Source organism: Pseudopipra pipra, chromosome 1 (assembly GCF_036250125.1).
Source record: "Pseudopipra pipra isolate bDixPip1 chromosome 1, bDixPip1.hap1, whole genome shotgun sequence".
In the NCBI taxonomy this organism is placed as follows: Eukaryota; Metazoa; Chordata; class Aves; order Passeriformes; family Pipridae; genus Pseudopipra; species Pseudopipra pipra.
Window position 1 is genome coordinate 24,439,397 of NC_087549.1, and position 26,554 is coordinate 24,465,950.

The window sequence follows — 26,554 nt, forward strand, 5'->3', positions numbered from 1 at the left end:
GAAATCACAGGCACTGACTGTGACATTCTCACTGCCTGACTTTATGCAGACAAAACTGAAAAGGCAGTAGTATCCAAAATCCTGAAGAATCCATGAATCAAACAATTTCAAAAGATTAGAGCTTTGAGGTCCTCATGTAAAGATAAAGTCAACTTTAGCAGAGATGTTAATGCCCCTCATATGTGAAAGGGCTATGATTTGCAGAAATCTTGTTGCATCAGATTTCCAAGTTTTCACTTTGTGAACTTGATTTCTGGCATTGGCCAGCTATATCTTGTTAGGATATTTGAAATTAATGGATTCCAGCTTCTGTATGTGGAAAACTGAACATTATCCTCTAGTGTGACAGTTGTGATCCATATGTGTAGTTTCAGGTGGGATTATATAAGAGAACATTGACATCAAAAGTTAGATGATGTAGGAAATTATGTAAGTTGCAACTATTCAATAAGTAAATAGTTGAATAAATAAAAGGAAAACAACCCTAAGGCAATACATTTGAGTCTTGGCATATTACTCAGTGAAAATAAACTGGATAACATCAGCCCCAAATGAAGTGATTTTCTTGCTTATCCACAAATTTCTCTTCAGTGTCACATGTGGAACAAGTAAATAATATAATTTTGTCTGGTTAAGTTAGGTGAGTTGGCTTAGCTAGGAATCTGAGATGCCATTACAAGTGCATTAGGTTGGTTAGCCACTCAAGAAGGATTTAAAAAATCAGCTCCCTAACGCCCCTTTGTTTGGTCCCCAGCTCCAAGAAGCCATTTATTTCTTCCTCTAATACCTAAAGACTTATTTTCACATTCTCGTCGATTAGTACTTCAGTGTGAAACCATTGTCTGCAATATGAGTTCAGCTGTTATTTACTCTCCCCCCAAAAAATTATTTCCACATTTGCTATGTAACAGCCTGACAAACAAATAACACCTGCAGAGGATCACACTCAATAAAAAAAGGGAAGAAAAATAGGTGGAAAGCATGAGAATTCCACTAATGCTCAATGATTGATCTTGTTAGTACGCATAGCCTGTCAGAGCACATTGCCCCAGCACAAGCACACAGCACTGAAGAACCAGCAGCACGGGAAAGAAACGCATTTCTATATAGATCGCAGTCAGACACCCTCCCCCAGCTTTCTGAGTGGAGCTTGATTGTCAGCATTATACACACGCTCAGACAATGCTTTCAATAGACGCCTTTTTGGGAGACAATTGCAGAAAGCATGATAACGGGATTTGTCACCCTGATGTGGCTGCTGCTTCAGCAGGCATTATAATAATGAAAGAAAGTTTTACTAATTGAAAATGTGAATGAAATTCAGCTGTCTTTTTATTTTAATTCTTTTGGATGAAAGCCAATTAAAATCATCTGTCTAATGCATCTATTCACCCCTATTTCAACAACGTGTCAATTATAATGGATGTCTAATAAACTCAGACTTCCCAGGACAGATAGCTGAGCATACAAAATAACTAGTGAGAAACATTGACACATACCTGTAAAATATTTTGGAAGGATTGGCCATAGTCTGCAAATGGCTGAGCTTGTTTTCCACAGCATGCCTAAGGGGAGTTAATCTGCACATCCTCAGCAGCGGGTGGTCTGGGCACATCTGTGTCCTCCCACCGCTATTCTGCACCAGTGGTCATCTTTAGGCACATCATGGAACCTCATGAACAATATTCAAGGCTATTAGATATCTATTAATTTAAATAGTACACAGTGTTTTCAGGGCAAATAAGTCTGAGTGTGACATTACCTGTGTGTTGCATAAACAATGCAAATGTTTATGCAAAAACACCACCTCTATAAGCCACCCTTTCCCATTATGTACAAGCCAATTTAAAATTAAAATCCGTGTTAAACATTAAAGCTTGTCCATTGCTGTCACCAGTGCTTCTTCTGCATGCATCTCTGCCACTGCTTTTGCTGCTTCTGCTGTAGCCATGTAATATCAGAATCAACACCAGAAACCTGATTAAAGCATCTTTCAAGAGTGGAGAGTAGAAAATGCAGTATTTTTTTAAACTTTTGTAAAAATAGCTTCACTGCAATTCTTTTGCATTTATTTTTCTGCAGATATTCTTCTCTATGATATTAGTGGAAGAAACTCTTGCCTAAAAAAAGACACACACTGTGAGTGAAGACTATAACACGCACATGAACTTCTAACTCATCCATAGTAAGAGTTTGTTCTAAAAAAAAAACTACTCAAAGCTTAAACTCATCCAGGCAGGCAACAGAAAACCTCCCTGCACCGCGCTGTTCAACTAGAACAGACCAGACGTGAAGAATGAAAATCTTATTCTTGAGTGTAGGAAAATCAGTTCCAAGCCGAGCGTTAATTTGGAAATTATTATCCCACGGAAATGGGACACAATAAATTGAATCTACTCTGATAATGAAATTATATGACCAGCTGTGGGTCCACCAGAAAGCCTTTTTGCTGCAGAGAGTACCTGTGAGAGCAGAAGGAGCTTTGGGAATGAGAAGCTCAGAGAGAGGAGCAAAAAGGCCAATAACAGCCACAGAATCTCTAGGTTTAGTGCCTTATTTGTTAGGGAAGTTTTTACTTCAGTCCTTCATGTTATTATTAGACTTTCAACAGTAATATCAGTTTAAATATTTCTCCTTTCTACACTTCTGCATACACTCCCATTGACCTTTCTGTTCCGTTCTGCAATTTAAATTAATTCTTTATTAAAACCACTATAAAGATGAAATATGTGGCTTCACAGATGAACTTCATATTCGCTGATGTGGTGAAAAGCTTAGTTTGGAAATCACCAGCTACTTCCAGTCTCATCTGAATTGTTAGGGATCCATATTTGTACTCCTTTTCCAGGCTTACATCATCAGATACCTTCTGAATAGTGATACTTCCTTAGCTTTTTCTGTTAAAACTGTTTTACCCTACTAAATATTCATTAGATCCCAGATAAGCAAAGTTTACATTTTTACAGAAAAAAAGTTAGTTTACTTAGATTATCTTAGGTGGAGAGCAACTTTGACCCTGAGTCTTCTGTATCCCAAGGTCGTTGACTATGATTTTTAGTTCAAAGAAAGTAAACTACAACCAGCTTCTCTTTCCAGTTTGTCTTTGTGATGTCACAGCACTTCAGGCTTTGCAGGTCCAACAGGCAGGAGCATCCCAATTAATTCTGACGTGGAGACCACCCTGCTCTGTTCAGCTCTGCTGTGATAACACAGACTGTGTAGGCTCAGTGGGGGAAATTTCCCCAGGCACCTGTGGAATAGCTTTATGGAACAAAGTCAAAATTCTGGGAAATCCTGGATCTTCTAGAGTTAAAGAAAAATTTTTAAGGATCCACATTTTGCATTTAAGTCCTTAAAAAGTTAAGCAAGGTCATTAACTTGTGAGCTTAGACCCAGCACCTTCTTACGGTAAGGATTTTTTGGTAGAAGTGTTACAAGACGAGATTTTGAAGGAGAACCATGTGTGTATCTGGTGCTTACTGGAGAGATAACCCTCACCTTTCCCTGCCTCCCAAAAAACCCCAACTTTGGCATCATAAAAGGTTTGGAGGATTCTGTTTGATACCCAATAAATGCACAGTGCAGGCTGACATTACCTGCTAATCGGAAAGGGAGATGCAGAAAGAGGTGATGTTTTCAGGGCATTGGGATGAGAAGAAAATATTGCAGAATCATTTTGGCTTAATGCAATATTACATTTCTCAAGTTCAGTGAAAATACCAAAAGCTTTATCATGATCTGGACAACAGCTTCAGAAATTTTTTGGGATTACTGCAGTTCTGTCTGGAGGATGTTCTACAGTGAGACTCTGTAGGCCTTAAATACAGCCTAGATGTTGGTGTCTAGAGGAAAGCTGAGACAAACAGCATAACTGGATTATGCATATGAGTAACTGATGGGGTAGAGAAGGAAGGGTGTAAGGAGGATTTGGGACAGGGGAAATGAAAACCTATGTTCTATCTTCCTTGATCATGACTCCTCACAAGGATGCATCACAGAAACTTCATAGAAATTACAGCCAGGACTATAATTTTCACAGATGGTAGGAGCTCTGAATAGAAAGGCAGAGAGAACGAAGTGAGTTTAGAGGAAAAAGAGAAGAAAACATGGCCTGAGTGTGACTCATCACCTGCCTCTGCTGCTCTGAAACCTGGAAGGAAAATAACACAAAGCTTCTAAAGAGTATGTTGTATGAACAGATAAGTTAAAAAAAGAAAATATTTCAAGACCTTCAAGGCCACCACGTGCAAATGGTTCAAATCTTCACTATGTCTTCTGGCGAGCCTTATCAGCTCAGGCTCCACTGCATGACAGGACGTGTGCTTTCGGGTAATTTCTGAGTTTGGACACATTGTTCTGGAAAAGGTCTCATTCACAAAGGTGACTAAGGAAGAGGACAAGAGTGGTTTGGAAAAGGTTGTTCAAGACTTTGACTGGGAATTGTTCACCAAGAACAGGTGGTATAAGCCAGTGAAGAGAGATGACTGAAAACAGAGGAGAGGCTCTCTGGAGAGCACTAGCACACTGTGCATCAAATAAGTTTAGAGAGGGGTAAATGGAGTGCTGCTGAAGGGGGCAAATATGTGTGTTTTTAGTAAAAAAAAAAAAAAAATCATTATCCTATAAACATGAAAGATGGAAGAGACCAAAGAGGCACCAGATGGAAAGTCTTAGTTTTCACAAGAAAATGAAGGATCAAATGGATAACATATGTAATGCAGAGCAGGTGAGGATATACTGTTATTCCAGCAAGTGAAAAGTTTGAAGGAGAACTGCAGGTAAGAGAGGAGCTTGCATATGTTTTGAAAGGAAAAGAAGAGGAAGAAAAGAGAGGGAAAGTCACACCATCTTGCTTGTAGGATTGTCCCCAGTAAGAAATTGATACAGTACAGTGTGGAGGGAGTGTGTGCAGTACAGTGTGTAGCTGCAGTGGAGTGTTGGTGTGGCTTTAGGCAGAGAAGTCAAGAGAATGGGATGGAGCTAAGGAGGTAGAAGAGCTGAAGGACTAGAGCAATGAATTTGTAAATATCAGTAAAAATAAATAGATACAGGGCTCAATCCAACAAATTAACATTCATATTATCACTGAAAACTCTGATACTTATCCTCACTCAAAATGAAGATTTCAAACCATGTAACAGACTGCTAAACATGGCTCTCTAAGTCTAGAAAAGTGCCTGTCTATGGGAATAAGTGCTTAGGAGTTTGCTTCTTCTTGCTCAACAAATCATATTCCATCAAGTGAAAGGCAATTTAGTCACTTTCTGGTTTTCCTAAAATAAGAAGTTTGACGACATGAATCTGTGCATATATCTACGATTTAGTCAGTATTTATTATCTATTACATATGTGAAGTGAAGCCATATGCTAGGTGCAAACAAGTAGTACTAAGCATAACACTTCATGAAAGGTGAGGCACTATGTGCTATCATGCCAGTAAGTGTATAGTTTTGGACTTTATATTAGGATTCAATTTGAGGAGATTTTGCTGAATAGTTGATAATGTTGAATTTCACTTCCTGAGAAGAGAATTTATCACTTTGTATAATCACTGTCCAATATTTTACTATTACTGCACAGAATAGGGAAGTCTTTATTTTGCCTTCAGTTTTCCCATTTTATGAAAATACTGTGAAGAGAAAAAAGTGTGAGGTACATTGTTAGGACTCTTGTCCAGCTGTGGGGCATTCACATTACATTTGAAATGTTATTTCAAATCATGTCAAAGATTTGTCTCTGCTGCTCTCCTCCTCAGACTGGTTCTGACTTCCATATTCCTCTGACTGCATCGTGAAACACTGGGATTTTCAGTGGATTTCCAGCCTCTTTTTCAGTAAGATAATTTGTATGGTGCAAACATTTCATCAACTCTTAGAAAGGGGGAAGGACTGTACCACCTTCCTCTTATATTTGGAAACAGCAGCTCTGAAGTATAAACCACCTGCAAATCCTGGCAATACAGTCTGGCCTGGGATTTTTGTGGCACAAATCCAGCCCAGACAACCCAGACCTTTTTTACCAATTAAGCTATTGTTCATGACAGAGTATAGACTCCAACTCAGTACATATCTGCAGCATATCGGCTCATTTCTGCTAGGAGATCAGTGCACAAGATCAAGTGCTGCAGCAGCTTGCTCTCCTTCTACAAATGCACCAGTGCTTTCAAACCACAGGAACCACAGCTGGGGCAAATCTGAAACAGTGACATTTTCACTCCTGTGGAAGAAGGAGGACAGGTTTCTAAGCAGGTGTTTGTGCATTTTCTTTATCATTCAAGTGTTTCCTTCATCAAAGAGAAATAAATATTCCTGGATACCTCAGTGATCACAGCACTAGACATCTAGGTTGCTAGATGAGGCCCACAGGTTTAGATTACACAGGAACACATTGGAGAACTCTTTCCCTACATCAGAGGAACTGGCTGTGCACCAGACCTTTTCCCTATCTGATTGAGAGTGCAGAACCTGGGCTCTGCCCTCTACATCACACTCAGGCTGGACATCACCAAGGGGTAAAGTCACTCGCTGTTCCCAGGCCCTGCTCCCTGCTTCTGAGGAGCAGCCTGAAGACATTGGTTCTGCATCATCTTCTGCTTCTGCAGTGGATGGACCAGCACAGGAACTCTTTCAAGAATACAGAGGTTTCATCCCCTCTCTATTTTCATTTGTTACTTTTACAAGTAGTAACTTGTAAGTTATCCTGTTGCATTTCAACACAACACATACAAATCATACAGGTCCCCCATGAAATAAATTACTCTCTGAGTAGCAGGACTGAAGGAGATGGTTGCCTAGAAATTTGCACCTCCTAAATGCTCCACCACTCTAGTGTCCTGCATTCCCCAATCTCATCTCATTTGTTTGTGCCTTACATGTTGGGCTGGGCAAGACACATGTGCCTTGGCAGACACTGAGGTGAAGGTACATCTCAGCTGCCTCCTGAATAAGGTGAAGTCTCTTCTTCAAAACTCTTATAGTAATGTAATGTCTTGAAACCCCAGCCTCCCTGCCAAATACAGCCGAATGTGGCAAATGGGTTTAGAAATTGCTAGCCGAGAAAAGGAGGAAAACACATGCAGAGACAGGTACAGATGCACGTGACAGCTGCAAAAACTTCACATCTGTAAGAAACCAGATGGAAAATTACTTGATCTATGCTAAGGGAAGATGTATCTTCTCCACCATATAGCTCAGTTCCTGGAATGCAGAGGATCAAGAGAGGGAAAAGACACATCTTCAAAACAGGGACAAGACAAGCCCCTGCTGAAAACACAGGAGGAGGGAGATGTGTTGCAAGGCTGTTGGCACTGTGGCTGCTTAATGCCCTGGCTGGGCTGGGGACAGGTTTGCATCCTCTGTGTCCCAGCCAGGCTGACATAGAGGAGTAGTGTGAAAGACAGGGTGGAGTAAGTCTATACAATCCCTCTTCTTGCTGAGCCAAATTTCTGAGTGACCATGGGAGTCAAACTGGGGCAGAAGGTCTGCTTTTTAGTCCTGGCTCTTCCCCTCAGCTTCATAGATTCTTCTTCTTTGACTTGCTAGGTCATTTAAGCTAGAGTTTCTGCAATACCTGAATCAGAGATACCCTTATCTTATCCAGCACCTCTAGATGACACTGTAATACAGATGAAAAATAGAAATGAAATCTCAACAAAACACATGTCCCCTTCATATTTATTAATAATTAATATCAGATTTTCTTTTTATTATTTTAGTGGTTTTGTGAAAATAGAAATAATTGTTGCTGATTATTATTTATTTAAGTGATGACAACATGATTAATAATACTTCAAGATGGGAAGGATTCACACTGAACAACCTAGAATGGAGAGATATTATCTCTGTTGGTGGCAAAGCTCATAATACACAGGCATCGGAAAAATGATAACACACCTGTAGAGGAAGAACGATTAAAGACAAAGATGGTTATGGCAATGCACAGATAAAGGACATCAATATTTAGGATATAAAACAACTTAAGAACCTAGGCCCATGAATTTTTTCTAACATGTGCAGTCCTTGCTGAAGTGAGGCTGACATACCTGTTATCTACCTGCCCATCAAGATGAGTTCAGGATCTTCCTGTGGAGACCCATGTACCTAACTACCCATGGAAAAATTTTCCCTTGGTAGACTCCCACTGTCATACATAGCTTTACCAAAGTTAAATTCAGATAGTGATTTCTGTATTTAAAGAGTTACTGAATTCCTGAATACTTACAGCAAAGCTTAAGCCTGTTGCTCCCATACCTTTTTCCCATTATAGCAAGCATCTTCCAGTGGCCTGCTTTCTGGTCATAGTGCTCAGTACTACAGTATGAAGCTATTCTGCTTCCTGAATCACACCTCCATCTTGTAATAGGAACAGAAAATTGTAGAGCTGGTCATAATGTTTCCTTGTGAAAAGTTGTTCCCTTTTTCTAATCAAAGAAATTGAATTTCTTAAGATTTTGTTTATGAAAAAATTTCACTGTGATTCCTTGTACAGCCAGCCCTTTGGCTACCTCTTGCTTGTACTCTGACAGGACTTCTGATAACACCTAATATCTCACCTCCTTTTGAGGAGAGTACATGGTCGAGGCAAGTTCAGCTGCAAGCTTGGCAAATACAGAAGAGCAGAATCATAAAGGGGACATGTATCCACATTTTCCCCAAATGTTTGTTGTTTTGTGTTTTTTTTTTTAATTGTGACATTCACAAATTTTGACTGATTTGCTGCTTTGTTTGCCAAAAGCTAAACATTTTACAAGTCCAGTTTTACATATCTACAAGAAACACTTTAAATGAGACATTTTCTATATTTTCTATCAAACCGCTGCTGTGCAGCCTGGGATCCTTGGGAGTGCCTTTGGATAACTGCTGTTGAAGCACAGTCACCTCTCTTGCACCATTTCTACTTCTCTTGTCCCTTTACCAGCAACTGCCAAATGGGTCTGCCACCATCCTGAGGCTGAAGCTGATGTTAAACAAGACGCTGGGTTGCTGTTTAGTGAGTTTTTGGTTCAGTACATGCTCAGCTGTTAGAAAAAAAATGCCCATGAATATCCTAAGAGAGAGAAAATTTCTACACAGACAAAATTCTTTCTCTGTTTCTTTTAATTTAATTAGAGAAATTTTTTTGAGTTGAGAAAACTTTTGAGTTGAGATTGTGTTTGCTTTCTGGTTATGAATGCATGGATTAGAATTACAGTTTACAACTGTGGTCATGCTAAAGAATATTTCCCTGCCTTCTCTTTGTGTTTCGTTTGCAAAAGATTTTTGTATGTTTCTCCCAGAGATTTTTCACGGTAATTAGACCTAATTCTTTAATTGCCTCCTCCTCCATCCCTAAAAATGCTGCTGCTTCCTAGTGATTCTGGATATAACATATGTTGCCGGATATAAACAGGGGGGCCTATTAACACGGTAATAAATTTCCACGCTCTATAAATTCTTGCATCATTCATAATCTAAAATAAAAGATGAGAAAAAACCACTTTGATTTGTTGCCTTTGGACTGACCTTCAACATGTAGATTTATATGGCAGAAAACAGTGTTTTGAAGCTCTCAATTTCCTTAGACTGGGGAGAAAAATAAAGCTTTTTTATAATTTTTTTTAATGGAGTACAGTTGGTCCATCAAGTTTCAGTTTCATTTTGAAATGTGACCTGAGAGAATGCGCCGTAAATGCCAACATATTCAGCATCATGAACTCAAGATGATATCAGCTTGTTATGGTGTTCTGTTGCCAGTGACTCTTACCAGTACCATTTTTTAAAAAATGGTTTAGAATTTTGTTTATCATCCCTTCCCTTAGAGGAGCAGAATACAAACTATTATCTTCCTTCCTCATCTTTGGTGCTGTCTTTATTGAAAAATCTCAGGCAGGGATTCTCCTGGTGCATTTACTGTTGACCTCAGACAGCAGCAACATGATTTCCTTGCTGACTAAATAAATTACAATGCTGCAAAGGACATGTATTTTGATTGACAAGCAATAGGTACATCTGTCTTCAGACTTCTAGATTCTTAAAGATACTGCTGAATAAACCTTGCAGTTGCCATCTTGCAATACACATAATTCATTCCTCCCAGAAACACATTCAGTTTTAAAAGGAGCTTTGTGTAAAACAACAGCACTAATAAAACGACAACATGTATTATGGGGCAGATTTGTAAGCAATGTAAATCAGTACAAATCAGCTAAAAACAATGGCTACATTTCTGTCAGCTAAAATATATCCTTTTTATCTCAGTTGTATTACGCAATTTGTTAGAATATGTGATAAAATGTGTCTAAATAGTACAGGTAGGATATGAACATGATAGCTATTTGACCAAGCAGCCCTTGAGAGAAAGTGCATTTTTCACATCAGAAGTTAGTTCCATTGATGAAGATAACAGATAGGTTTGCTCTATGTAATCCTGTACGTAATTATCTTCCAAATGAAAACCCTACATAATTTCTTTCTGTTGCTATGCATCATTATCTTAAATATTTTTGTAACCATTTCATTACCATTTCCATCCCATTGCTCATTCCTTTATCTCAATTGTTTTGTCTGACATCATCAAAATGAATATTTATCTTATGCTCTCTGTAGCCTTTAATAACTACCTTGGTGTCAGAAACCACATCTGTAACAAATACACCAGACTTGATGTATTCTTCTTGTTGAGAAGCTGCCCTGGTGTCTGCAGCTTGTGCAGAGAAGTAGAGGAGCCTGCATTGTTCTGAAGAAGCACCTCTGAGAACCAGCTATGAGGTTTACTTGCTGACATTTAAAAATAATGGAGTTGTTTACTCAGTGTCTTTTTTGTCTTTTTTTCCCCTGAGCAAATAAGCATAAAAGATCCTGTTAAGGTTTTGTTTCCAGTATGGCATTCTGGAACTTTTTTCCCCTTTCTATTTTTTTTTTCTTTTCCAAAAGTAAAAATTTTTAATTTCTATTGATTGACCAATTAGAAAAACTGGTGGCTGCTTACCTGTTAGAATGGAAAGATTTGAATACAGAGCCTCTGGAATAAGCCCTGGCTGAGTCATGAGGAGACATGAAAGGGTACAGTGGCAGTTAAGTCTCCTGGCACATGAAGGAGCGTAAACCATTGATCACAATACGAAATGCTGAAAACTGAAAAGGAATCCAATTTATTCTAAATAAAACTACTCTGTTCTCCAGTGACAGATTCCAGAGTCAGACACCAGAGAGGAACTGACAGCAGATGTTTTAGAGCCAAGACATAGAGAGGCTGAGTAATAGTATAGAAAAGAAATTGCTTTGAACTTCACCCCTGCTTTAAATACTTCAAATCAATAGGGTCACAGAGCTCTTTAATAGAGTGATGAGGTCTTGCCCCAGCAGATCTTCACAGTGACAAGTTGATGTGCTTCCTAGCAGCAGGGTCATAAAAATTTCAGGCTTCCCTCTGAAAGGGGGCTTTGTATTAGCGAGGTCCATTTGGAGTAACTCCCTTGTATGGCCGCTCTCAAAAGCTGAGCCCTAATAGTCTACATCTAAATGGGACTGACCTCATGAATTACCTCAAGAAACTTAATCTATAAACTGGCTTCTTCTTATGCAGACTGATGAATTCTTGTTTATTCCTAAATGGCTGTCACAAAACCTATTCATCAAACTCTTAACGGGGGAGAGAGTCTCACATAATCCTGCTTCAAGTGCGGCACCATTAAATAATCATTAGACTTCATTGCTGGTCTTGAGACCCACTCCAAATCCACAAAGCAAGCTTTTTACCATTCATCAGAACTGCATTTAGATGAGATTTTGACCTGATAAAAAAGGGTGTTTTTTGTCACTATCAGTTTCATGGCTGTGCTCTTTCTCCTTTCAGAGACTGTGGTGGGGTTTATTTTTTTTCCCTTTCCTTAACAAAAGTAAAAGAAAATAAAGGCAGATGGCCAACTCTTTCCAATATCCGTTTGCTTTATTTGAGCAGTTTAATGTAGTGAAACAGAGTGAAATGTTGCTACTTGCTAAATGGTAAACAACGCCATTACCCAGAATTCAGCAGCAGACTGATACAAAACAGGGTGCTGGTGATTAATTAAACTGTTGTTGTAATTGTAATGCATGATACATAATAGATAGTGTGCTGTGTATTTTAAAATCTGCAAATTAGCAAAGAATAACTTCCTTACATAGCACATTTCCATTCCACACAGTTAATGCACAAATAATCAAAAATAAAAGGTCATCACTGCTAACTAATAAAAAGAATGTCTTTTGATTTTCCTTACTCTGTAACCATGTGATGGAAGAGTTGAATATTGTGGGACAGCAGATCACAAATCCCTGCAGACAAGATGTGGGCCTTTTTCTGCTGTCCCTCTTGGGTACAAAGGCATTATATTCATTATTAATCAATAACAATTTGATCAGTTTGAGCTGCAAAATTTCAAGATCTGCTTCTGAGCTGTTATAATTCCAGTTATCATCATCTCTCTCAAAAGAGTGAAGTTCACGTTCTGCAAATAACTACAATGAACACTCTCACTCATGGCAAATTCAAGTGTGGCTCCCACGGAGAGGTGAGTTGAGGTTACTTTCCCTATTCTCTGGGATACTGAAGCATGCACCTTACTTCAAGAGTGATATTGTCCCTTGTAGTGACAGGACAATGCCTGTCTTTAAGTTCAAACATGTCCTGAATGCCTAGATAAACTTGGCCTAAATCCCTCTCATGTATCAGGTTTGAGCTGATAATAAAACAAGCTTAGCCTGCTAATTTTTTTACTCTGTTTACTCAGTATCTGTCAGCCTGGACAAGATTCTCTGACTTTGAAGGTTTTCTCACTCACCACCAAAGACTTGAGACCTAATCTCTCAGAAGGTGCATCTGTGCTGGGGACTCTGAGCTGGCTGCTGCAGCCTTTCTTCCATGAACTGCATTTGTGGCACCAGCCTTCCCTCTGCAACATGAACACCAAAGTAAATGATCGAGGCATGACTGGCAATTGCAAAATTTACTTTTCTTTTCAAACTCTGAGTGCTCCTCTGCCTGGGTAGCTCTGGTTTACCTGTGGGGTTGCAGAGGTTGCTCTGGACCATGCTGCACCTGCCACTGGAAATCATCCAAGGTCAGAATTGTCCCACGTTGGTGATACAGCTGTTGGCAGGTTGACTGTGAAGAGTGGTTAATCAAACCGAATATTTTGCCATTTCATTTTAATGCCACTGATAATTATAAATAAAATTATTATTTAAAAAATTCTTAAAAATAGAAAACACTCAATCCAAATAAGGCCTCTTATGCTGCTTTCAGCCTTCTGCATTTCTTTTTAATACTCAGATACCTTTATGTAGCTGGCAAGTGTTCAATGCACCGTATTTACTCTCGGATCAAGATTTTCTCCTTTACCTAACACATCTTCAGGTACTCTATCCACATATTTGTGTGGGTGCTTAGTTCCTGTTCAGTTAGTGACTAGAAGGGAGGAGATGGTTGAGGGGAGATTGTGAAGCATAGAGGGGAGAAATTAAGTACAACTACTGCCTCTGTTTACAGAATGAGGTTTACAGGATTATATGTCTCAGAGAAATTTAATAAGATTCTGTGGGTACGTGATGTACTCTACTGTCTTATGTGCATAAGAGATGCACACAGGTCTTGACATTCATATTTATTCATAAAGGATTCTGAAATGGCATGATTTTAAATATAGCCTAAAATCCAAGGATAGTAATAGGGATGGAGGATGATAGTGGAGACTGATGCTTTAATTAATGCAAAGGCTAACCCTGATTTTTGAGAAACGGGAAGTTCTTCTGCCTACACCCATGCTGATGCCATCCTCTGCTGTGCAGAGAGGTGCAAATCCTTGGCCCAAATGCCAAGAAATAGTGCAACCTTACAGGGTAGACTAAACAACCATCTGCTATTTTTTATATCCTCCCTGCCATTTCCATGATCTAAGGACGCGTTGTTTATCCATGCTGCTTAGTTTCCTTCTCCTTCAACTCTTTCTTTGATTCCCTCTGTGAGGGATGTGGGAGTGCCTGTAATAACTTTTATGAATATTATATATTCCATTTTGGAGTGCTGTTGCATTGCTTACAATATTACAAGGGATTAATTCCAGAGAGGTCTCATAACTCCTACGAAAGAAAACATCAGGTTGGGATAGTAGACATGGTGATCTATTTGCTGAACAGGTAAGACAGGCAATGCCTTCATGTTTTACCTCTCTTCACTCAGAAGCTTTTTTGGGTTTGGAGTATTGAGGAGGATAATGTGGTGAAAAACAAAGCTGTAGAGCAGGAGAAAGAAAAAATTCTGTGAGTAGGAAAGCCGAAGAAAGCCAAATTTCAGTTTGAGGACTTAGGGATGACAGTTACCATGATCCCTGTCTGCCTCTGTCTCCTTCAGTGCAAGGAGTCACTTGAGATGTAGCCCATTGTTATTTGTAGATCTTTAACTTTCAATAAAAATCAGAACATCCCCTCATCATCCCGTACTTCTGCTCTCTGCTTTGATTACTTGGTGCCCTTCTGTTTCTCTTCCTAACGTACTGAGTTTTTCGTGTTTCCAGCACTTTCTACATTCTCTCCTCATACTGCCCCTGTAAACCAACACTTCCCAGAAATATCGCTTCAATATTTGCCCATTTTCTTGCCTTATCTCCCTCCTTCTTTATGAGTCTTGTATCTTAGTTTAGGTTACACAGTAATTCATGGAGGAATTTGATTTCTTGATTGACAGGAAGCTGAACATGAGCCAGCAGTGTGCCCAGGTGGCCAAGAAGGCCAGTGGCATCCTGGCCTGTATCAGGAACAGTGTGGCCAACAGGTCCAGGGAAGTGATTTGTCCCCTCTACTCAGTCCTGGTGAGGCCACACCTGGAGTACTGTGTCCAGTTCCGGGCCCCTCAGTTCAGGAAGGATATTGAGATCCTGGAGCAGGTCCAGAGGAGAGCAACAAGGCTGGTGAAGGGACTTGAGCACAAGGCCTTTGAGGAGAGGCTGAGGGAGCTGGTGCTGTTCAGCCTGGAGAAGAGGAGGCTCAGGAGAGACCTCATCACTCTCTCCAACTACCTGAAAGGAGGTTGTAGCCAGGTGGGGGTTGGTCTCTTCTCCCAGGCAGCTATCAGTAAGACAAGAGGGCATGGTCTTAAGCTGTGCCAGGAGAGGTTTAGGTTAGATATTAGAAAGAAATTCTTTCCAGAGAGGGTAATCAGGCATTGGAAAGGGCTGCCCAGGGAAGTGGTGGAGTCTCCATCCCTGGAGGTTTTTAAGATAAGACTGGATGTGGCACTCAGTGCCATGGTCTAGTAACCACGGTGGTAGTGGATCAAAGATTGGACTTGATGATCTCGGAGGTCCCTTCCAACCCATCTGACTCTATGATTCTATGAATTTTATCAACGCTGAATATAGTTTGTCGTAAGTTTAGCTGAGTCAGTGTTTCCTCAGTGTTTTGTTTTCTCAGTTATGGTTTTGACTGATTGTTAACTTTCAGTTTAGTTTTACATGCTTCTTACATGGATATATGGATACATCCATACCTGTAGATTGCAAGTTTGCTGCTTGGTTTACAGTGTAACACCAGCTGTAACAGTCTGGTTTTGCTGAATGAGTGCTGAACATTAAGTAGTTTGCAACTACAGTATTGTTATTTCTTGGTGGCTAAAAAACTATTGACAGACTCTTTTAAACACCTTTTATATACCACATCTTAAAGACGTGCGGAGTGTGTCTTGAGACACCTATCAAACTACATCAAGCTTGCTGTGATTAGGTGACTAAGGGAGTGGATAATAAGACACATCATTTTATCGCTGATTTGCTCAGGCATTTGTGACACATGCAGGAGTGCAGTTCGACTGTGAGTATGGAAATCAAAATAGTGTTGACCCCACAAGGCATTATCTGTGCAGGAATGCACAAGCTCTGGTTTGTAAGTGGACATGAGAGTAAAGATATGTTTCCTGGTCCTTGAAAAGTGTTTGTGAAAACACCTGACTAAACTAATATTTACTGTACAGAAAAAACATGGAAAATGAACACTAAGCTTTGATTATAACTCTAAAAAAAGTTATTGAGAACTGCTTATGCTTTTTTTCTGACATCTGTTAATGTACTTTCATTAATGTACCTCTGTTAAGGTACTTTCAAGGCCGTATAGGCCTCTCCAACACAGTAGCCTCATAGCTCTTGATGGATTCCTCACTCCCCTAAATAGTGGCATATCCAGTTTCTCTTACTCCATCTTCTCTCCCTCTCTGTGTTCTACTCTTTTAATTAAGGACTATATTGCTTTTTAATTTTTTTTTCATTTAATAGGCTATTCCCAGTAGCATTAATGCTTGCTTTCCCTGATTTCTTCGATTTTTTTTCTTCATAGCTGTATTAAGTATGGTAAAGTTTCAGGAAGATATTACTGCCTATCCCAGGAACAATCTTGAATTCTACACCCAGAGCAATAGATTTGTCTTAGAGATTCTCAGCATCACTTTTCCAAGCTAACATCCTTCTTGCAACAGGATGTCAGTTCCACTCTGTGTGAAGGTCTGGTGAATTTTTAATGGACATCTCAATCTCACATCACCTCAGAGGGATGGACAGAGAACAGTGTCTAAAGGTAAGTATTCATGTTAAATATAAGGATTTTTTGGAAGGGTTGGTCAAATACCTATTAAATCATTGGATATCAGGCATTTTATTATGTGAATAAAGTTTGCATGTGTTTATGAAGACTTTCTCTAATGTCACATATTACTTATCAGATAGCAATTATAACAAAAAAAAGTCAACAGCTGGACTTTTGTTCTACAACAGTGAGAAAAGAAAAAGGAGTTTTATTCATTTTGTTTAGCATCTGACAGTCATGTTCAGATCATACAAGAAGTCCATGAAAAAGTTTATTAAAGCATACAAGAAATAATTAAGTGAAAAATTGTATATTAAATCCCTAGCCAATCTGAACAAACTAAATGCCCAGATGATACCAGGCTTACTCAAAATGTCATGAGAAACAGCTGTTTGACCATGCTGATTACATATTGAGAATTCCTGAGATTCTTGCAGTATTAGAGATCTTCACATGGTATGACAGCTTGATAAGCGTAGTACTTTATTAACCATCTTAGTAGTTTTCTGATATAATTGTTATGCTGGGATAAATGTAATTCCTTTGTTTCCATCATACCTGGTACCTTGCTGTCTGTATAACATGCAGCAAAGGCATAAGTGCCCTAAAAACTGGTACCTTGAGAAATCTGAAGGGGAATGGATGGTCATCAATTTCTCTGTGGAGAACCTGGTGGGTAATTATGGAGATATTTTCTCCCTCACTGTTGACACAAGAGCTTTTAAAGGTCTTTTGCCCTGATTTTGCTCAGCTGTCATGCTGCTTTATAGATGAGTCACAAATGATGTCACAGGAGGAAGGAAACTAAAATTCCTGGCATGAACATCATATACTTATGGCAAAGTGTGACCACCTAAGTAACAACAAAGTTGTAAAGTCTTAGTTTAAGCATGTGTGGAGAAAATTGGTGTGTGTGTGGGGGGGAATGACCTATTAGCATATTATCAAAGTCAAACGCAGCACAAAATTTTTTTTAAAAAATAGTTTAGATCATGAGATCTGACACCAGGACAAGTAAAACTGAGTTTTTTTCTGCTGCGAATACTCTGCTTCACCATTCAAATGGCTTCATCGTTTGCATTTGGACACCACACATACATCTTCAGGGAGATGGCAGCAATATCTTGATGTGAAGTCTGGAGTTTGACTCTTCCTGGATGGTTTCATGTCACAGCTTTTGTTTTGGTGCTGGGAGTTGTCACTGTCCCTGCAGACAGGGAGACACCAGAGGGTCTGGTGAGACCTCCACTCACATTGTTGAATGTTGATAGTCACAATCTAAATAGCTGTTGTCAATAGATCTCTTTTCTGGGACACAGGATAGAGATTATCGGGGAATTACATGTCTGGATAGGGATCAGAAACTGCATCTGCATTGTCAGTCAGGGAGCTCTGCATACACTGAGTGAAAAGATGGGTAAAACATGCCCAACATGTTTTTACTGGAAATGTCAGACTTAGCTTATCTAAAAGTATTTTTGACAAGCCAGTGGTTCTTTATAGTACTAACTGGAACTTGCTTTGAAGTGGCCTTGTTTCTCTTTTATACTGCAAAAGCTCAAAGGTCAGTAGATTTATCCATTCGAAGGTCTCTGTGGAGAGGTCAGCTCAAAGCTTCACTGTGTTTCACTCATTCAAACGAACACAGGGAGACTGCAGAGGTTAGTTAGGAGATAGGATTACAGCGTCTGCAGTGTGGAGAAGGTGCACCTCTCAATATCCCTATTATGACTAATTCCATGTGAACAAACAACCCAATTCATAAGCAACAAACCTTTGGTGAGATCACCATCATCTACACAGAATCCCTAAAAATTTATCTGCATTATTAATCAGTAGTATAAAATTATTATCTATCATCAGATTTTCAGGATTTGAGGGGTCTGCAGTCATTCAGGTTAGACCTGTAGTATCTGTGAAACTGGATGCCTGAGAAAGTATTTGTGCTGGAAATTGTATTTTTTGTCTCTGTACTTTTTCATGTGTGCATAACCTTTTGTTTCAGGCACTCATCCTCTTCTGCTTGTCCATGTTACCCTGAGATCAGACAACTGCAGTGCATTCTACTTGCAGCTATTCCTGAAGGGAATTTAAAAGCGTGAACTATCCCACTTATCAAAGGCAGGGAACATTTAACACCAATGTGCCACAAACCAGCAATTCCCAGTGGTCTCTTCGGCAGGATTCAAGGTGATGGCATTGACCTTTATAAACCAAAACGGTCTGGCCCAGCCTATTAGCGCCTTCTCTCCACGCAATACTCCACAACTATAATTGAGAAAGGTTTAAGCTGAAAGTGTTTTGGGATATCTTTGATTGTATAAAAGCTAGAGCTTTTTTCTGTAAATTTTTCCAAGTTTTGGGAAAGATTATGAAAAGGACTGTAACGAGAGGTTGATGGATTGTTCATCAGTATGGAATAGCACATTGTGAAAACACATTTTTTCATGACTTTGCCTGGTGCTGGTAAGAAATTTCATTTGATGTTGATTGAGTTTAGATCATTAGCACTCTGACTCAGCAATTCATTCAGGAGTGCATAATTTTATTTGCAACACTGGAAGAGCAACTATGTAAGCACTATCCAGCTATCCTAAAGCCCAGACTGTAAGGGTGGCCAGGCTCCAAACCTCTGCTTAGTTCCTAAGACAGGACCTTTTTCCCAGACTTTGTGGTGGTGTTAGTTTGCCTGGGGCAATGGGTAATGAAGGTAAACTCAGCTGCTGAGATGGACTGATCTTCCCCAGGAATCCTGGTTATTAAAGAAAGTTGTGATCTCTGTGCCTCAGTGGGGACAGGATGCATAAATGCAGGGCAACAGAGAAAAAAAAAACTATTTTAAGACTGTTGTAGAAGCAAGTAATTCAATTTATTAAAAACAGGCATTTAAAAAAAATAAAATTAATTTTTCCATTTCACTGGCTTTAGCACCTTTCACGTGAGGACTCTGTGAGTTTGAGAGTGGCAAAACATGGCAATGGGAAAGCTTGGGAAGTATTTATCTGACACCTGGAAACCCGGTTAAGAAGTTTTGCTCTGTATGAACAGAGTCTATCAGAGTTTGTGGCATGTCCAGTGTGTTTTGTGATAGTGCTTTGTAAAGCAGACTACCATGAATTAGAAAAGGGAGGGAAAAGGTAAAAGTATTATCTGAACAAAACTGCTAATTCCAGAGTATTCCTGTTTTGCTGCTGGATATTAAAAGTCTTTGGCCCATATAGTAAGAGCCCATATACTTAAACAAAAGAAAAATTGCACAAAGCTTTCAAGTTACTCAAGCTTTTCTGGGTAGCAAGGGCTCCTGAAGGAATGACAGAAATGTTTTATCCTTCCTCCCTTCCCTGTTTATAGCTCTGACCTGCACTTCTTCAGCACTTCAAACAAATGCAGAAGAAACTCTGTATTTGCTCTGCCTGGGTTTTGTTATTCCAGGTTCTTTGTGTGACAGCAGAGTCTTCTCAGATTGCTCTTATCTGTGTTGGCTGGTGGAGATGTTAAACCTCAGAGCCCTAAGATCCCACGCACCATCAGAGCAACTACCATAGCACAGGTTGGCCTCCCAAGATATAAACAAATCTTCCAGTATCAAAGGCAATAAAACACAGAAAACTTTAATCTTTTGATAGTTTTATAGTGAATAGCTTCTCTGTGAAGTGTCCTAGATGGTGTTTCTCTGAAAGGCATGAGATTGAGAAAGTAGGATAATCCCTGAACTTGTTTTTAATATCATTCTAACAGTCCATATAATTTCTAGAGTAACTTATCTTGTGTATTAAAATAGACATACCTGTAAATATGCCCTAATATATCAAGCACAGAACTGTTTTACAGCACCAATGAGTATACAAAGAGTGAAGATTTTAAGTCACGAGATGGAGTTAAAGGAAAAAATGTACCATGAAGATGATATCTTTCTGTCTTTTCTGAGCATCCAGGGGCCCTCTTACCCAGATGAGCTCAAGTCTCAAATTGTGCAAAGATCTGTCTCCTCTGCTATGATCCTCCTCCTCACCTAGTAAGCTGATATCACTGTTCAGGTATAGGCCTGGATTCAATCTGTCATTAAGCACCTAACATGCAGATCTCTTTAGTTCTTCTGTAGTCAAAGAAGCAGCTCCAAGGTCATTTCAGTCCACTTAAACTTTGAATCACCCTTGTGAACTGCCTGGCTCTTTTAAGACCAGAGAGGAAATCTAGGAAGACATACACATAATCCCAGCCCGTTGGATGCATTTTTACCTCCAGGGACTGCATCTCCACCAGATGCAAGCCTTTCTTAACCCTCCTCTCCATCCTTCAGCTTTCACCTTGTGCAATTGCCACAAAATGTAACCCATGAGATGTACAGGTAAAAAACACGTGGACATCATGTTAGGAAAGAGTATGTGCAGAATTCTGTATAGATAATGGAGTGAAGAACATGCAAAGAGCATGGGTTGAGAATGCGCTTTCCCACAGGAGGTGGATGCTCCTCCCTATCATGTATGATACCTACTCACATACAAATCAGTCATCTTTGCTATCCTGGCCCTGCTGTGCTGTCCACTGGAAAGCAAAGGTGGAAAACCAGAATTGTCAGTGGCTGCTTTGCTCTTTGAAGAAGAGACACAAAGGTTGCACTGACCTTTAATGAAAGCCAATGTTCCCCACAGGACAAAGCTTTAGTCTGAAGTTGCTCTAAACTATTCATTTCAATAATTTGACCCAGCAAAGCAGGCAATCACTAGCCAGCGGGTTGGAGACTACTCTTATTCCGAGCTCTGGTGATCCTGACTCACTGCCCTGGTTACACTGACTGGTGAGTTCTCAGACTTCTTGGGCTGTATCACCAACTCTATCTCCACTGCTGTAGTAGTACTGCTGTAGAAAGGAATCCCAATTAAGTATATGATGCCTATAGTTTTAGATAAAATCACCCACCCCAGTACAGTCTTTGCTCCAATACTTTAAAACAAGGAGGAAAACCCTTTAAACAAGTACATTATGTGCTTGGAATAGGGAAGCAATAGTCCTTATGACCAATAGGTTTCCTGACATGTGACGTGCATGTGGACTCATACTTCCTTGTATAGGCATGGACACAGAAGGGTCTTATATACAAAGGAGATTGTCTCACCTTCCCCTTTGCTGAATCATTTTTGTTCAGGTTTGTTCAGTTCTCTGGTTACCTGAAACCCAGCCTTCTGAAATGCCACCAGTTGCTGCAGCTAGAACATAATCATCAGCCCATTTTTAGGGAAATAACAATGCTCTCTGCTCGTCCAAGGCCGGAGACAGGCTTTAATGGATTGGTCCACTGGCAAGATGGCAGCCCTTCATGCTGTGATGAGTGGCCCACCATGCAATCCCACTAGCCCCTAGCCCAGCTCCCAGCATGGGGGGCCATGCAGAAGCTCCCACTAGGCAGCACAATCCCCAACACCACAGGAGACTTCTTTGCCCCTGCCGTGTCCTCACAGACTATTGGTTTCTGAGACTTTCCTTTCCCGGTTGCCCCTTGTAAGGGTGTCTGTCCTGCAAGAACGCTTAGGGAAATGAGTTGATGCTTTTTAAGAGTGACTGTGGGATTGAAGCGTGAGTACCCCACCTCCCTTCCTTCCTTATTCACTGCTCTGAGAGTTACCTGCAAAATAGATTTCTGTAGATACTGGGTAAAGCTCTGATCTCTTTCTCACTGATGGAACTGCATTAGGGTAAGAGTCAGGTCCACCATTTATTTTTAGAAGAAATAAATATATATTTGTCTTTCATCATGAAACTTCCTTGAGGAGATTTTGTTATGTTACGATCCAAGTCCTGCTATTTGGCACAGCAAGTAATTATTGTACAGTTACTGATTTTCTGACTCACTCCTTTGCAGATCAGTTCTGCTTCTTCGGATTCATTACAAGCCTCAAGGAGCAGAGCAGAAAAACAGCATGTCCCACCTTCACATGTCAGATAGTAAAGCTTAGTCATGCAGCTTAAAATAAAGTAAGCAAGGGGCAGATGGCAAAAAGGACAAAATGTGGCTTATTTAATCTGCCCATGTTTGCAAGGAAGTAATTGTCTTTTAGGCTCCAGAAAACAGTGCTACCAGAAGACAAACAATGAAGTCTCTCTTTTCAGGGCACATATGACACTATTTGTATAGCTTCAACAGGAGTCTGCAGTTAATTCAGGGCTTTCAATAAAATTTACATTCACCATATGTAGAGGATAAAACACCTTCCTTGCATTTGGAAGCTGAATTGACCTGCTTCCCCTCCCTCATGTGATCAGTTTGCCCAGAGAAACTGTAATCCTCTTTTGAGCCCATACAGTAAAAATGTCTTTAACAAAACAGACCTTCCAACATAAAACTATTACGTGAGGAAACAAGGCACTAAGCGGTACAATAACTTGAAACACATAATACTGTCAGAAACAATGACTATAGGCTTGACAGTTTCCATCAAATGGTACCAATTTAAAGCTTTTAGTAAGTGCAATCATTAACGTATGCAGAGCTGTTAAGTAGTGAGTCAGAGTAACCTAGCTGCATTTTGTTTTATACTGACAAACCATGAAGGAACAGCTCAAATACTGAAAGTACGGTTGCTGATTAGGTATTTAGTTTTGCAAGCATCTTTGGAGTTATATTCAGTTATTTTCAAAGAATGAGTGTGTACAGTGCAGTTCTGCACAGGCTGAAAGAATACCTTTCTTCCCTCAGATAAATAGGACATATTTTAAACCTACCTACCGTATTACTGTTGAGAGGACCAATACTGAGCAAAAACAGGGAGAGGGACAGCCTGAATCAAACCATGTGTATGAAAAACTCATACTTTCCAAATGCTCTGAAAAGTTTTAGCTTTTAGATGTTTTTGAGTAGGGAGCATCTCCTGAAGATTCCAGAGCCATCAACGTGTTATGTGTTAACACCCTTTGGAGGACCTTGTTAACTCTAGAGGGTGCTGTATATACCTGGTTGACAATTGACAGCTGGGAGGCATGCACAACTGGAGAAGACAGAACACGAAATCTGCTGATGCCTACAAATTTACAGATTTGAGGTCCAGTAATTTCTAGAGGTCTTTATAAAACAGAGAGGGAGGTGCAGGGAAGACAGGTGCAACCATTAAGGAGAGGAAGCATCAGCTGTTATGAGGAGATACTAGAGCTGAAACTCTTGGAGAGGAAAAAAGTTGGTGAGAGGGGAAGGTGTTTCACAAATATAAAATCACGGGGGATGGCAGATAACATTAATGCAGTGCTTTCATCCACCCATTGTCCAGGCACTCAGTAACACTAGTAGAAGACTGCTTTAAAACAGACAGAGGGAAGTCCTGGACAACCTTGTAAAGACAGATGATTTCAGTTGGTTCAAAGAAAAGGATGCATTCACAGACCAACAGTATAACAAAAAAGTGAATAAATGAATGTAACCTCTGGCACCTCTAATCTAGACACTACAGTGAATGCCTTAGAGGGATGGGCCAGGTGTTTCCCTCTGCTGCTGTTTGGAGCAGAACACTTGGCCAAAAGGCCCACTGCTTTGGGGCCAGCTGGGCATTCTTGTTTCCTGGAGTCTAGATGTAGAGAAGACTGGGTGTTCCTCAGTGCTAGGCATAAATATTGGCATTTGTATATGAAGAACTTTAATCCTGGATCTCACTTAGTTGCCATCTAAAGCCTTTACTGGCTTCTGATTTTGATGTTGAAGTTCATCCAGTGTTTAAAGATTGACTTCTAGGGTTGTCTAGAGGCACAAAAATCTTGAAAATGAAGAATGGCTTAGCACCATCGTCATCATTTTTTTGACCTTTTTCAAGTAAAGAAGCTTGGTTTACTTCTCCACTTACCTGTTTTCTTGAAGAAAGAGAGACATAAAAGAAAGAGCAGATATGCTTACCTACAGGATAATATCAGAGCTCATAGTCCTGAGAAAATGGAGCTGCCTTCATTTCACTCACAATGTTGAGGCCAAACATCAGAACAGAGACCTAAGGCACACTCCCTTCCTCTTCACATTTAAAAGGTCCTTTTTCTTCTGCATTAACAAAACAAATAGAAGTTCTGGGAGTTGTTTGGCAGCTGGGGTGGTGAGGTAGCATAAGAGATATGTAGCTGCTACATCTGTGCCCTGTCCTAGGAATCAGGCATCTTCTCTGCAGTGCAGTTTTTCTTTGTATAAGAGTTTCTCTTACAAGGGATGTGATTGGTTTTTGGCATCATCCCCCCTTAGTTGGTCTTTCCATTGCTCCTGAATGTTGCATCTTCTGGACTAATTTTCCCACTATCTTTCTATCTCCCTCTCTAATGTACTGGGCTTATTTCTAACAATACTTTAAAGGCATTAATAACATCAACAAAAATATTCTAGTGATATGTGGAAATCTGCCTGTTCATTTTAGGTCAAAGACATTTCACCTACCTACAGGTTGTTTGAATTTTCTCAGAACCTAGAAATCTTCCTGGATATCTAGAAAAATCAGAAACTACTGCCTTAGTGTGTGGCTATAGCAATGAAGTAAATGCAAAGGAACATGCTAAGAGAAGAAAAATGCTGTTAATGTTTCCAAACCACCAGCAAAATGAAAATAAAATAAATTTGGGGCGAGGTCAGACACTCAGGTCAGTTCCAATTTTGTAAAAAATTATTTTTTCCTTAACAGGAATGCAGCAGAAGTGCAAATGTGGCACGTCATGTCCTGCTGGAGTTCTCTGTACTTCACGTTGCACACATTTTATTTCAAAAGTGTTTTGTGTTTGCCAAGGTGTCACAAATTGTTGTGATCCTCCAAGCTAGCAAGTTCCTAAAGCACCATGTAATACAGCAAATTCCTGCTATCTAACTTTAAGTTACCTTGACTCAATTTCTCTCCTCCGTGGCTTTCCCAGGATTGAAAATAATGGTAAAAGAATGGTTCAAAAAGCAGAAACAAAGCCAGGGAGGCATTTGGGCTTATCTTTTTTAATAGAGGCCTGGAGAAAAGGCAAGCTAACCCTTCTGATAAGGAAAAGTATGTTAATCTCACCTAAGACAGGTTTTCAATATCTGCCATCCAACCCCTCCTCTCTAAATTCAGTCACCTCTGTTAGTAATGCGGTGTCTGATTAGCAAAAGTATTTAGTAAGCTAATGTTCACTGTCCACAGCAGGAGGCTCACACAGCTTGGCTGATGAGAAATGAACTGCCTGAAGCTAGCTTTTAATGGCAACTAATTTCCCATATTTGATACTCAGCTCAGCCAACTAATATCTAGCTCAACCGTGACAAGACAATCACAGTTCCTTTTGAAAATCCTTTAATCTGGGATGCAAACCAGTGTGCTCAAGGCTATAATGAACTTCTGAGATTATGTACTGGCTATTTTATAGGAGTTATATTTTCTCTTTCCTTTTTCTGTCTCAGAAAGGCTTAAGAATACATAGTTTCATACTTTTGTGCTTTTATGCATTTTGCTTAGTGCACAGGGATAATTTCTTCCTGAAAGTCAGGGGCAAAAAAAGTTTTAAAAGGACAAGTAAACAGCTTGGCTTCCGGATAACCCATAGGATGTGGCAGTTCACAACAGCAAAACATCGTAAGTGGCTTTTAAATCAATTGATCTTGTTATTCTGAATGTGTTTTAAATATCAAACATGTTTTATACTACACTGACTTGGGCTTTCACAAATCCCATTACTCTCTGTTACTCTATCTCATTACACAGTGAATTATTAAATAGAACACTTAACCTAATTAGATATTATTGTCATGATACATGCAGACATCCTGAAAAGAGTCATTCCTTATTGTTTTTCTGACTAGTCCCTCAGTTGTTTTTTATCTCTTCTTCTGTGTTGGTGGTAGGGTTTTTTTCTTCCTTAGGAAGCATCAAATCTCTGGTAAAAGAAATGTGGGTTTTTTTCCTGTTTCTATTTAAAATTATTTACATAGATACGCACAAAACCAAACAACTAAAAATTATTCTGTGCCACAAACACAGTTGTTTCTCCTC